The 13,219-nt window shown below is 38.0% G+C and overlaps 1 protein-coding gene across 2 annotated transcripts in view; it reads left to right on the top strand.

The window, feature by feature from the left end:
• Positions 1-13,219, top strand: part of LOC121034483 (uncharacterized) — a 47,575-nt gene that overhangs the window by 22,144 nt on the left and 12,212 nt on the right. The window contains exon 4 of one of the 2 annotated variants that reach the window (XR_005792451.1): positions 11,660-11,962. The exons of the other annotated variant lie outside the window; for it this stretch is intronic. The gene's annotated coding sequence lies outside the window, so the exon portion shown is untranslated. Of the gene's footprint in view, positions 1-11,659; positions 11,963-13,219 lie in introns of those variants that run through there. 2 annotated transcript variants of the gene reach the window in all.

The raw sequence follows: 13,219 nt of genomic DNA, 5'->3' as shown, positions 1-13,219 counted from the left end.
CACCTCTTTGGTTCGATTTATTCCTGGGTATTTTATGGTTTTTGGTGTATTATAGTATTTCTAACTAATATGCTTATGCTGATTGTCTGTACTTGTTCCCAATTGTAGACATTTTTCATTCATTGTGGATGAGGCTTTCGCTGTCTTTCTTCCTCACCCCGTCTCTGCCCTCACTGCTTATTCTGCTCCTGTCTCCACCCTCATACTCTAGTTGTGCCCACAGTTTTGGTGAAATCATCGCTTTGCATTTGCAGCATCATGACCATGTAAGTTGTTCACTGCAGATGCAAGTAATGTGCGACAATTGCATTTCCTCTCTTGTATAACTTTTTAATCTTGATGTTGGCAATTGCCTTATCTTTTCGTTTGCTTTGTTTACTATATGTGCATTAACAATTTGTTTTCCAGATGCTTCAATAGATTTGTCAAACATCTTTCAATAATTTTTTAAGCATGTAAAACAGTTGAAAAAAATCTGTGGGTTCCATTCCTTCACCCCCATCTTCCTTCATCTTCCTCTGGCCCCTCGCCCACCCTGGAGACTTTGCCCTCTGGGCCTGTAGCACAGGAATCAGTGTGGGACTTCTTGGGTCTTGGGCCAATTATTTTGCATATCTTGGTTTTCTGAAGCACAGCCTTGCATGAGAAGCATGTTTTTGAATTCTTGGGCAGTCTGAAAATGTCTTTATTGTATGCCACCCCACCTTGATTAATTAATAGTGTTGCAGGGTATAGCATTCTGTTCACATCTGTCAGGATTTTGAGGCCTTGTTTACTGCCTTTTATAATGTAGCTTTTTTTTCCTCCAGCTTTATTGAGGTATAATTGACAAAATTGCAAGATACTTAAAGCGATAGGTTTTTCATCAAGAAGACCCATGTCCTGGCGTGCTTGGGTGGCTCAGTCGGTTAAATGTCTGATTCTTGACTTCAGCTTGGGTCATGATCTCGCGGTTTGCGGGTTTGAGCCCCACATTAGGCGCTGCGCTGGCAGTGGGGAGCTTCTTGGGATTCTGTCTCCCTCTCTCTCTGCCCTTCCCCTACTTGCTCTATCTCTCTCTCTCAAAATAAATAAAAATAAACTTAAAAAAAAAGATCCGCATCCTTCAGTTTTGGAAAATTGTTTTGTTTCCTTAGCAATTTCCTTTCCTGTTCTTCTCTTCTGTTTTCTCTGTCTGGATCTTCTGTTAATTGGATCATGGATGTCCATTCTAATTTTAAATTAGAATTAGGCATCCTAATTTTCTTTCTTTTTTCTTTTTAAAAAAATTATTTATTTTTTAATTTACATCCAAGTTATATAGTGTGTGTGTGTGTGTGTGTCTATATATATACACACACATATGTATGTATATGTATATACGTATACATATATATGTATATATACATACATATATATAGTGTTATATAGTGCAATAATGATTTCAGGAGTAGGATCCAGTGATGATCCCCTACATATAACACCCAGTGCTCATCCCAGCAAGTGTCCTCCTTAATTCCCCTGCCCATTTAGCCCACATCCCCACCAACAAACCCTCAAGCAACCCTCAGTTTGTTCCCTATATTTAACAGTCTCCTATATTTTATCTCCCTCCCTATTTTTATATTATTTTTGCTTCCCTTCCCTTATGTTCATAGTTTGTATCTTAAATTCCACATATGAGTGAAGTCATATGATATTTGTCTTTCTCTGACTAATTTTACTTAGCATAATACCCTCCAGTTCCATCCATGTTGTTGCAAATGGCAAGATTTCATTCTTTTTGATTGCCAGCCAATATTCCATTGTATATATACACCACATCGTCTTTATCCATTCATCCATCGATGGACATTTGGGCTCTTTCCATACTTTGGCTATTGTTGATAGTGCTGCTATAAACATGGGGGGGCATGTGCCCCTTCAAAACAGCATACCTATATCCTTTGGATGAATACTTAGCAGTAAAATTGCTGGGTCGTAGGATAGTTCTATTTTTAATTTTTTGAGGAACCTCCATACTCTTTTCCAGAGTGGCTGCACCAGTTTGCTTTCCCACCAGCAATGCTAAAGGAATCCTCTTTCTCTGCATCTTCACCAACATCTGTCATTACCTGAGTTGTTAATGTTAGCCATTCTGACAGATGCGAGGTGGTATCTCATTGTTTTTTTGATTTGTATTTGCCTGATGATGAGTGATGTTGAGCATTTTTTCATGTTAGCCATCTGGATGTCTTCTCTGGAGAAGTGTCTATTCATGTCTTTTGTCCATTTCTTCCCTGGATTATTTGTTTTTTTGGGTGTTGAGTTTGAGAAGTTCTTTATAGACTGTAGATATAACCCTTTATCTGATATGTTGTTTGCAAATATCTTCTCCCATTCCATCAGTTGCCTTTTAGTTTTGCTGATGCTTTCCTTCACCGTTCACAAGCTTTTTATTTTCATGAGGTCCCAATAGTTCATTTTTCCTTTTGCTTCTTTTGTTTCTAGAGATATGTTGAGTAAGAAGTTCCTGCTGGCAAGGTCAAAGAGGTTTTTGCCTGCTTTCTCCTCGATGATTTTGATGGATTCGTATCTTACATTTAGGTCTTTCATCCATTTTGAGTATATTTTTGTGTATGGTGTAAGAAAGTGACCCAGGTTCATTCTTTCGCATGTCACTATCTGGTTTTCCTAGTACCATTTGCCAAAGAGACTATCTTTATTCCGTTGGATACTCTTTCCTGCTTTGTCAAATATTAGTTGGCCATATGTTTGTGGGGTACATTTCTGGGTTCTCTATTCTGTTCCATTGATCTATGTGTCTACTTCTTGTGCCAGAAACATACTGTCTTGATGATTAAAGCTTTGCAATATATCTTGAAGTCCAGGATTGTGATGCCTCCAGTTTGGTTTTCTTTTTCAGGATTGCTTTGCCTATTTGGGTCTTTTCTAGTTCCATACAAATTTTACGATTGTTTGTTCTAGTTCTGTGAAGAATGCTAGTGTTATTTTGATAGAGATTGTATTGCATACGTAGATTGCTTTGGGTACTATTGACATTTTGACAAGATTTGTTCTTCCAATCCAGGAACATGGAATATTTTTCCATTTTTTGCTGTCTTCTCCAGTTTCTTTCATAAGCTTTCTATAGTTTGCAGTGTATAGATTTTTCACTTCTTTCACTTCTTAGGTTTATTCCTAGGTATTTTCTGGGTTTTGGTGCAATTGTAAATGGGGTTGATTTCTTGATTTCTCTTTCTGCTGCTTCATTATTGGTATATAGAAATGCAACTGATTTCTGTGCATTGATTTGAATATCCTGCGATTTTACTGAATTCATGGATCAGTTCTAGCAGTTTTTTGGTGGAGTCTTTTGGGTTTTCCATATAGAATATCATATTGTCTGTGAAGAATGAAAGTTTGACCTTCTTGCCAATTTGGATGCCTTTTACATGTTTGTGTTGTCTGATTGCTCAGGCTAAGATTTCCAATACTACGTTGAATAACAGTGGCAAGAGTGGACATCCTGTCTTGTTCCTGACCTTAGGGGGAAAGCTCTCAGTTTTTCCCCATTGAGGATGATATTAGCAGTGAGTCTTTTGTATATGGCTTTTATGATCTTGAGGTATGATCCTGCTATCCCTACTTTCTTGAGGGTTTTTATCAAGAAAGGATGATATATTTTGTCAAATGCTTTCTCTGCATCTATTGAGAGGGTCATGTGGTTCTTTTCCTTTCTTTTATTGATGTGATGTGTCACATTGATTGATTTGTGGATATTGAACCAGCCCTGCATCCCAGGTATAAATCCCACTTGATCTTTTAATAGATAGGTGAATAATTCTTTTAGTATATTGTTGGATCTGGTTGGCTAGTATCTTGTTTAGAATTTTTGCATCCATGTTCATCAGAGAAATTGGTCTATAGTTCTCCTTTATAGTGGGTTCTTTGTCTGGTTTTGGAATCAAGGTAATGCTGGCCTCATAAAATGAGTTTGGTAGTTTTCCTTCTATTTCTATTTTTTGTAACAGCTTCAAAAGAATGGGTGTTAACTCTTCTTTAAATGTTTGGTAGAATTTCCCTGGAAAGCTATCTGGCCTTGGACTCTTGATTTTTGGGGAGAGTTTTGATTACTAATTTGATTTCTTTCCCGGTTATGGGTTTGTTCAAACTTTCTATTTCTTCATGTTTCAGTCTTGGTAGTTTATATGTTTCTAGGGATTTGTCCATTTCTTCTGGATTGCCCATTTTATTGGCATATAATTGCTCATAGCATTCTCTTATTATTGGTTGTATTTCTACAGTGTTGGTTGTGATCTCTCCTCTTTCATTATTGATTTTATTTACTTGGGTCCTTTCCTTTTTCTTCTTGATCAAACTGGCTAAGGGTTTATCAATTTTGTTAATTCTTTCAAAGAATCAGTTCCTGGTTTCCTTGTTCTGTTCTACTGTTCTGTTTTTATTTTTTTATTTTGATAGCATTGATTTCTGCTCTAATCTTTTTATTTCCCATCTTCAGCTGGTTTGGGGTTTTATTTGCTGTTCTTTTTCCAGCTCTTTAAGGTGAAGGGTTAGGTTGTGCATCTGAGACCTTTCTTCCTTCTCTAGAAAAGCCTGGATTGTTATATACTTCCCTGTTATGACCACCTTTACTGCATCCCAAAAGTTTTGGGCTGTGGTGCTATCATTTTCATTTGCTTCTATGTACTTTTTAATTTCTTCTTTAACTTTTTGGTTAAACCATTTGTTCTTTGGTAGATTGTTTTTTAATCTCCAAGTATTTGTTGTCTTTCTAAATTTTTTCCTGTGGTTGATTTTGAGTTTCATAGCATTGTGGTCTGAAAATGTGCACGGTATGATCTTGATCTTTTTGTACTTGCTGAGGGCTGATTTGTGTCCCAGTATGTGATCTATTCTGGAGAACGTTCCATGTGCACTTGAGAAGAATGTGTGTTCTGCTGCTTTAGGATGAAATGTTCAGCATATATCTGTTAAGTCCATCTGGTCCAGTGTGTCATTCAAAGCCATTGTTTCCTTGTTGATTTTCTGCTTAGATGATCTGTCCATTGCTGTAAGTGGGGTGTTGAATTCTCCTACTATTATGGTATTATTATCAATGTGTTTCTTTATGTTTGTGATTAATTGATTTATATATTTGAGTGTTCATGTTGGGGGCATAAATGTTTACAATTGTTAGATCTTCTTGGTGGATAGAACGCTTAATTATGATATAATGCCCTTCTTCATCTCTTGTTACATCCTTATTTTAAAACCTAGATTTTCTGATGTAAGTATGGCTACTCTGGCTTTCTTTTGGTGGCCGTTAGATCATAGATGGTTCTCCATCCCCTTGCTTTCAATATGAAGGTGCTTTTAGGCCTAAAATGAATCTCTTGTAAACAGCATATAGATGGTGGATCTTGTTTTCTTATCCTTTCTGTTATCCTATATCTTTTTTTTTTTTTTGAGGGATTGAGTCCATTGACATTTAGAGTGAGCACTGAAAGATATGAATTTATTGCCATTATGTTGCTTGTAGTGTTGGGTTTCTGGTAGTGTTCTCTAGTCCTTTCTAGTCTCTGTTGCTTTTGGTATTTTTGTTTTGTTTTGCCTTTTCTCCCTTCAGAGAGTCCCCCCCTAATTTTCTTGCAGGGCTGGTTTAGTGGTCGCAAACTCCTTTAGTTTTGTCTGGGAAACTCTTTATCTCTTTTTCTATTTTGAATGACAGCCTTAATTCTTGGCTGCATTTTTTTTCTGATTCAGCACATTGAATATATCCTACCACTCCTTTCTGGCCTGCCAGCATCCTAATTTTCTAATCTTCTATACTATTCTTGACTTTTTCATTGTACCTTTCCAACCCTCATAATGAGATTTTAAAAATTTAGCTGCACTATTTTTCAATTTCAAGAGTTCTTTATTTTGATTTTTGATTCTTTAAAAAAGATTTTATTTTTTAATTTTATTTTTTTATTTTTTCAACGTTTATTTATTTTGGGGACAGAGAGAGACAGAGCATGAACGGGGGAGGGGCAGAGAGGGAGGGAGACACAGAATCGGAAACAGGCTCCAGGCTCTGAGCCATCAGCCCAGAGCCTGACGCGGGGCTCGAACTCCCGGACCACAAGATCGTGACCTGGCTGAAGTCAGACACCTAACCGACTGCGCCACCCAGGCACCCCAAAAAGATTTTATTTTTAAGTAATTTCTATACCCATTGTGGGGCTTGAATTCACAACCCATGCTCCACTGACTGAGCCAGCCAGGTGCCCTGGTTTCTAATATTGTATTTTTTCTTTCTTGTTTTCATGGATGCAATATCTGTCTTTAACCTTTAGCATATTAAGTGTGGTTTGATATTGATCTTCTGTGTTCTGTATTCACTCAACCATTTGTTCAGCAAATGCTTCTTGAATACCTGCTATGTGTCTGGCATTATTTCATGCTTAGAGATACAGTACTGCATACAACATGGTCCCTGCTTTCATGGAATGTTTATCCAAGAATTTTTTTAGCCTGAGACATTTATTGAGAATGAGATGGCATGGGTACTTAGAGGAGAGAGATGAAGAGTTAACTTTAGGAAATGTATTAGTTTGCTGTTGCTGCTGTAACACATTACCATTAACTCAGTGGCTTAAAACAACAGAAATTTATTCTCTAATGGTTCTGGAGGTCACAAGTCCAAAATTTGTTTTACCAAGCCTGCATCAAGGAATAGGCAAGGCTACATGTGCTCCCTAGGGAGGTTCTAATGGGGAATCTTTTGCCTTAACTTTTCCAGATTCTAGAATTTCACTCCTTCCATCCTTTGGCTGGCCCTTTCCACCATCTTCAAAACCAACAGCCTTGAGTTTTACTTTAGGCATCATTAGTCAATATGTCAATGCCTTCTTCTCTTATAAGGACATTTGTGATTACATTTAGGGCCATTTAGGATAATCCAGGATAATCTCCCCATCTCAAGATCCTTAACATACAAGGTAACATTTACTGGTGCCGGAAATTAGGACTTCAAAATCTATACAGCCCATCATTTAGCCTCTATAGGCACTTTGAATTTGAGACACTTCTTAGACATTCAAGTAGAATGTCAAGTGGCAGCTGGTATGTTAATTTGGAATGAAGGAAAAGGTCAGGGATAATCATCAGTTTATAGATAATATTCAAAGTTACAGGTTGGGGCACCTGGGTGGCTCATTCAGTTAAGCATCTGACTTCAGCTCAGGTCACAATCTCACAGTCCGTGAGTTCGAGCCCCACATCGGGCTCTGGGCTGATAGCTCGGAGCCTGGAGCCTGCTTCAGATTCTGTGTCTCCTCTCTCTCTGCCCCTCCCCTGCTCATGCTCTGTCTCTCTATGTCTCAAAAATAAATAAAAACATTAAAAAAAATTTTAAAGCCACAGGCTGAATGAGATCACTTAGCAAATAAATACAGAGAAGGAATTGAGGATTACTAAGCATGGGTAATTCCAAGTAGATGTTGGAAAGCGAGGAGAAACTAATAAAGTAGACTAGTGAGTAAAAGCTAGTGAGGTAAGAGGAGAACCAAAAAAGAAAGAAGGGTGATTCTGAGAATATCAAGAAGAAAGTAAGTGAGAAACTGTATGAAATTGATAATAGAATCAGGAAACTTGATGTCCTTAGTGATCTAATTGCAGTTTTGGTGGTCTGGTCATTGCCTGACTTGAAATGGGCTATTAAGAATGGGAGCAGAGAAAATAATATAGCAATAATAGATAGCCCTTCTGAGAGTGTGGTGTAAGGCAGCAAGAGGCGCAGAGCAGAGTAGCAGGAGGAAAAGTCGGTGTCGAGATTTTTTTTTTTTAAATCAACTTTATTAAGGTATAATTTCCATGTAATAAAATGTACCTATTATAAATTTACAGTTTGATGAGTTTTTTACACCTGGGTAACCACCACTGCAATCCAGATTTATAACATTTCCATCATCTCCAAAACTTCTGTATACTCTTTTGCAGTCAGTCTGCCCCCATGCCAGGTAACCGCTGATTTTCTTTGTCATAGTGGATAAGTTTTGCCTGATCTAGAGTTTCGTATAAGTGGACTCATGCACTATGTAGTCAGTTTCTTTTGTTCATCATAATGTTTTTGAGATCCTTCCCTTGTGTCTGCCTCTATTGCTTTTTATTGCTGAGGGGTATACAGATATATCACCTTTGATTATCCATTTATCCATGGACATTTGGGTTATTGGGACATTCTGTCTTGGAGCTATTATGAACAGAACTGTAATAAAACTCATACACAAGTGTTTCTATAGAGGTAGGTTGTCATTTATCTTGAGGAAATATTTAGGAGAGCAGTTACTGGGTTCTATGGTATTTTATGTTGATTTTAAAAAGTATATGGTCAATTGGCAAGAGGTTGTACCATTTTACAATCCCACTAGCAATGTATGAGAGTTCTACATCTTTGTCAACACTGATATTGTTACTTTTTAAAATCGTAGCCATTCTAGTGAGTGTATAATGGTATATAATTGATATTTATTTATTTATTTATTTATTTATTTATTTATACTTTACTTATTATTTACTTAGAGAGCGAGCGAGCGAGCAGGGGGGTGCTGAGAGAGAGAGAGAGAAAGAGAATCCCAAGCAGGCTCTGCCCTGTCAGCATGGAGCCCAACCGGGGGCTCGATCCTATAAACTGTGAGATCACGACCTGAGCCGAAATCAAGAGTCAGATGTTTAACAGACCGAGCCACCCAAGCACCCCTCATTGAGATTTAATTTGAAATTCCCTAATGATTAATGATGTTCAAAATATTTTCATGTGTCTATTTGTTATTTGTTTATCTTCCTTTGTGAATTACCTATTGAAGTATTTTGCTGGTTAAAAAAAATGGGTTATGTGTCTTCTTTTTTTTTAATTTTCATTTTTATATTTTAGAGACAGCACAAGCAGGGGAGGGGCAGAGGGAGAGAGAATCTTTTTTAATTTTAATTTAATTTATTTTTAAATTTACATCCAAATTAATTAGCGCATGGTGCAACAATGATTTCAGGAGTAGATTCCTTAATGCCCCTTACCCGTTTAGCCCATCCCCCCTCCCATGACTCCTCCAGTTTGTTCTCTGACTCTCTGTTTGTTCTCCATATTTAAGAGTCTCTTCTGTTTTTGTCCCCCTCCCTGGTTTTATATTATTTTTGTTTCCTTTCCCTTATGTTAATCTGTTTTGTATGTTAGAAGTCCTCATATGAGTGAAGTCATATGATTTTTGTCTTTCTCTGAGGTATACACACACACACACACACATACACCACATCTTCCTTATCCATTCATCCATAATTGGATATTTGGGCTCTTTCCAAACTTTGGCTATTGTTGATAGTGCTGCTATAAATATTGGGGTGCATGCGCCCCTTTGAAACAGCACACCTGTATCCCTTGGATAAATACCTAGTAGTGCAATAGCTGGGTAGTAGGGTGGTTCTCTTTTCAGTTTTTTGGGGAACCTCCATACTGTTTTCCAGAGTGGCTGCATCGTTTAGAGGGAGAGAGAATCTGAAGCAGGCTCCATGCTCAGCCTGTTGTGGGGCTCGATCCCACAACCCTGGGATCATGACCTGAGCCAAAATCAAGAGCCAGACATTCAACCAACTGAGCCACCCAGGCACCCCTGGTTGTTTGTCTTCTTATTGAGAAGTAAGAGTTCTTTTCTGGGTACAAATCCTTTGTATATTTTCACCCAAATTGTGGTTGACCTTTGCATTTTTTAATGTGTCTTTCAAAAAAAATTTTTTAAATTTTAACTTAAAACATATTATCAACTTATTTTTTTAAGGTTGTTCTTTTGTTTTTGTCTTTTATGTTTTGTGTATGAAAAATCTTTGCCTATCTATGGTGGTAAGAATGTTTTTGTATGTTTTCACTTGAACTTTTATGGTTTTTGCTATTATGAGTAAATTCTGTGCATACAATGAGGTTAATTTTTGTTTATATAGATATCCTTCTGTGATTCTTTTCTCAGAGAATAGCCTTATCATATTTGTCAAAAATCAACTGACCGTATGTCTAGGGGTCTATTGCTGTTTCATTTTTCTATGTTTATCCTATGTGAACATTAATTCAGCTTATCCTAGGTCTTGAAATTGGGTAGTGTAAGGCTACAAACTTTACTCAAGTGTCTGAGGATCCTTGTCTATCTTCTCATTAAAATTATAATCACTTAAAAGTACATTAGAAGCAGAGATAGAGTACGTGGGCTTAGGGCTATGATCTAACGTTTTCATCGAGAGAATGACTATATCAATATCGGTTGAGTTCTCTCCCCTTTCATGCTGTTCGGTTTCTTTAGATAGGTACATGTTACTATCTTTCCTACAGAGTATATGTCTCCCAGCAGCAGGGTAAGGGGATGTACACCCATCGTTTACTAGGAAGGCCTTCCTTCATCCCTGAATCTCCGTGTTTCAGCCTAACCCTCCACCAGCTGCTACTTGTAAGTCTCTCTGCTCTATTTTCTTCAGAGATTAAACTTCCAGTCTCCTAAGCAATGGGAGGACAGCCAGGGCCTGTCTGCAGAGAAGTAAGGAAAGGAGAAGGGCCCTTAGTGTCTGATCCTCCTTTCTTTGTGTACAGATTTTCTTTCTTAGGTTTCATTCCACTTCCTGGTTCCTGCGTCCACTCCTTAGCCTTTCCGAGGTACTGTGGGTGATTTGGCTCTGTTTTTAAAATAATTTTTCTCTTAGATACTGGATTTTCTCACTTACTGGCAGTCATCTCTTCCCCATTTTTTTCTTTGTCTTTGTGCATTTTTAGTTCCTGTAATTTATTTTAGTGGCACTTCAAAAGGTGGTAGATAAGTGCCATTCTTCATTTCACCCTGCTATGTCAGATGTACCTTTAAGGTAAAGCTCTTTATTTTTTTAATTGAATTGAATTGTTTTTACAGTTTATTTATTTTGACAGAGAGAGAGAGAGTGAGAGCGAGAGAGTGCATGCATATGCACATGTGTGTGCAAGCTGAGGAGGGACAGAGAGAGAGAGGGAGAGAGAGAATCCCAGGCAGGCTCCACACTGTCAGCACAGAGCCTGTCGCAGGGCTCAAACGAACTGTGAGATCATGACCTGAGCCGAAATCAAGATACTTAACTGACTGACAAACCCAGGCGCCCCGGTTTGTTATCCTTTAAAGGATGCTTTGTAAAATGCCTGTCGCTGACTACCTGATAATGACTTATTTTTCTACTTGCTCATTGTCATTGTCCTGCTCTCCAACCTGCAAATTCTGGGCTGGGTACCTTTGGGCCCTGGGTTCTGAGTTCTTTGTTCTTCTGATGTTGCACCAGTGGTATTGCATGGTGGTGACAGATGTTACTTGGGTGATTTCTATGCCTTTTGGTATAAAGAATAACTTCTTAGCTAGAAATGATTTTCCCAGAAGCATAGACAACATTAAACATCACCTTAGACTTGAGCAGGTCTGCAGGATTTTTCCTACTTTCACGGAGTCTGCGTATGCATATTCCCTGTTTTAAACAATGTGTGTAACTCACATCAACTAGAGCCCTTGTTCCTTTCATATCTAGTAAGTTTACTTGAGTGCCTTGAAACCATGGTCTGTAGAAATCTACCACCAGCAAGATTTCTGAAAATTCACAAGGAGCTCGCATTTGGAAGGTCTCTGACAACTGCATCTGTGTTTTTCTTCTGGCTACGTTGCTACAGCCTAGATGTGAATTGAGACCTCTCCAAATTCCAAAGCACCACCCTCACTCAAAGCATCTGTAAGTATTGAATTGAAAAGGGTTTTCACTGAGTAGAGAGTGACTTGAGAATAATTTGATTTGGGGAGAGGTTGAGTGGAGAAAAGTTTGAATTGTACAGAGATTAAGTTTCATTAAGATTGAGTTCTGCAGAGAACTAATTGAATAGCGTGGTAGTGGATTTGAGTAACATATGGTTGGATTAAGGGTCATATTTCACATAGTAGAGTAAACAAACAAAAGTCCACAATAAATTCTCCAGAATCCTTTTGGGCCCCTCCTTTTTTGGCTGGCAGGGGGCTTTCTGTGTCTTTCTAAAGGGAAAAGGGGGAAGGGCTTTATCACAAGTATTCTCTTTGCTCTCTCTCTTTTCCCTTTCTCTTTCTCCTCTGCCCCCTCCACTCATTCTTTTTTCTCTTTCTTTTTCTTCTTCTTCTTTTTCTTTTTGTTTTTCTTTTCCTTTTTGTTTTTCTTTTCCTTTTTCTTTTCCTTTTCCTTTTCCTTTTCCTTTTCCTTTTTCTTTTTCTTTTTCTTTTTCTTTTTCAGAGAGAGATGGAGGGGGAGGGACAGAGAGAGAGGGAACAGAGGTTCCAAAGCTGGTTCTGAGCTGACAGCAGAGAGCCCAATTTGGGGCTTGAACTCCTGAACCTTGAGATGAACCATGAGGTCGTGACCTGAGCCAAAGTTGGAGGCTTAACCAACTGAGCCACCCGGGTGCCCCTCCTCCACTCATTCTAAAACAACAAAGAAACTCCTTTCCTTGTTTCTCTTACAGCAATTTCAAGCTCTTCTTGGACAGCCATATCCTTACTGTTTGAATTTATACTCTGAGTGCTCATCAAAGGTTTCTCAGAGACTATTCCATTTCTAGGAGGGTATGATAAAAGCTGCTACAATGATACTTTTTTCCTACCCTGTTACATTAAAGTTAACTAGTGATAAATTACTCTCCTTTCTTTCTGGAGTTCACTGAACAGAATGCCAGGAGTGTGTTAGTCAATATTGACGTGGAGGACAAAAAAGAAAGGTCAACGTGTGCTCTTTGGAGAACACTAAGGCAGATATACTTGTCTGTCAGCCTGTATTGGTATAGTCCTCTGTGGTTCCAATCAGTGAACTGGTCAAAATAACAATGGTAGTTTTTTGTTTTTGTTTTTTAATGGAAATATAATGAAAAGATGCTGCAATACTTTACTGTCACTAATACCACACATGTAAACCTCTGCATATGTATTTATGGAGTTATAAAATCCCCCTGGGTAAGCCTGCAAGTAGCTGAAGTAACAGTTCCCACATTAGATCTAAAATTCCAAAGCAAATTAATGTAACAGGCAATGAATGTTTACTAGGTGCTTAGCACTGTGCTGGATAGAAAAGATGTATGAGTCCCAGTTCTTTCCTTCAGGGAATTTCAGAATCTTACTAGTGGAGTAAGACATAAGCAGAACTAATTTTAGATAATATGCAAGAGCATAAACTTAAGGGTGAAATCGTGGGGGTAAAGCTCTATGTTATGGGACTT

The sequence above is a fragment of the Herpailurus yagouaroundi genome, unplaced genomic scaffold (assembly GCF_014898765.1).
Source record: "Herpailurus yagouaroundi ecotype Mexico unplaced genomic scaffold, PumYag 160, whole genome shotgun sequence".
Taxonomy (NCBI): domain Eukaryota; kingdom Metazoa; phylum Chordata; class Mammalia; order Carnivora; family Felidae; genus Herpailurus; species Herpailurus yagouaroundi.
The sequence above is the reverse complement of the archived record's forward strand: the minus strand, read 5'-3'. Positions and strand labels throughout refer to the sequence as shown.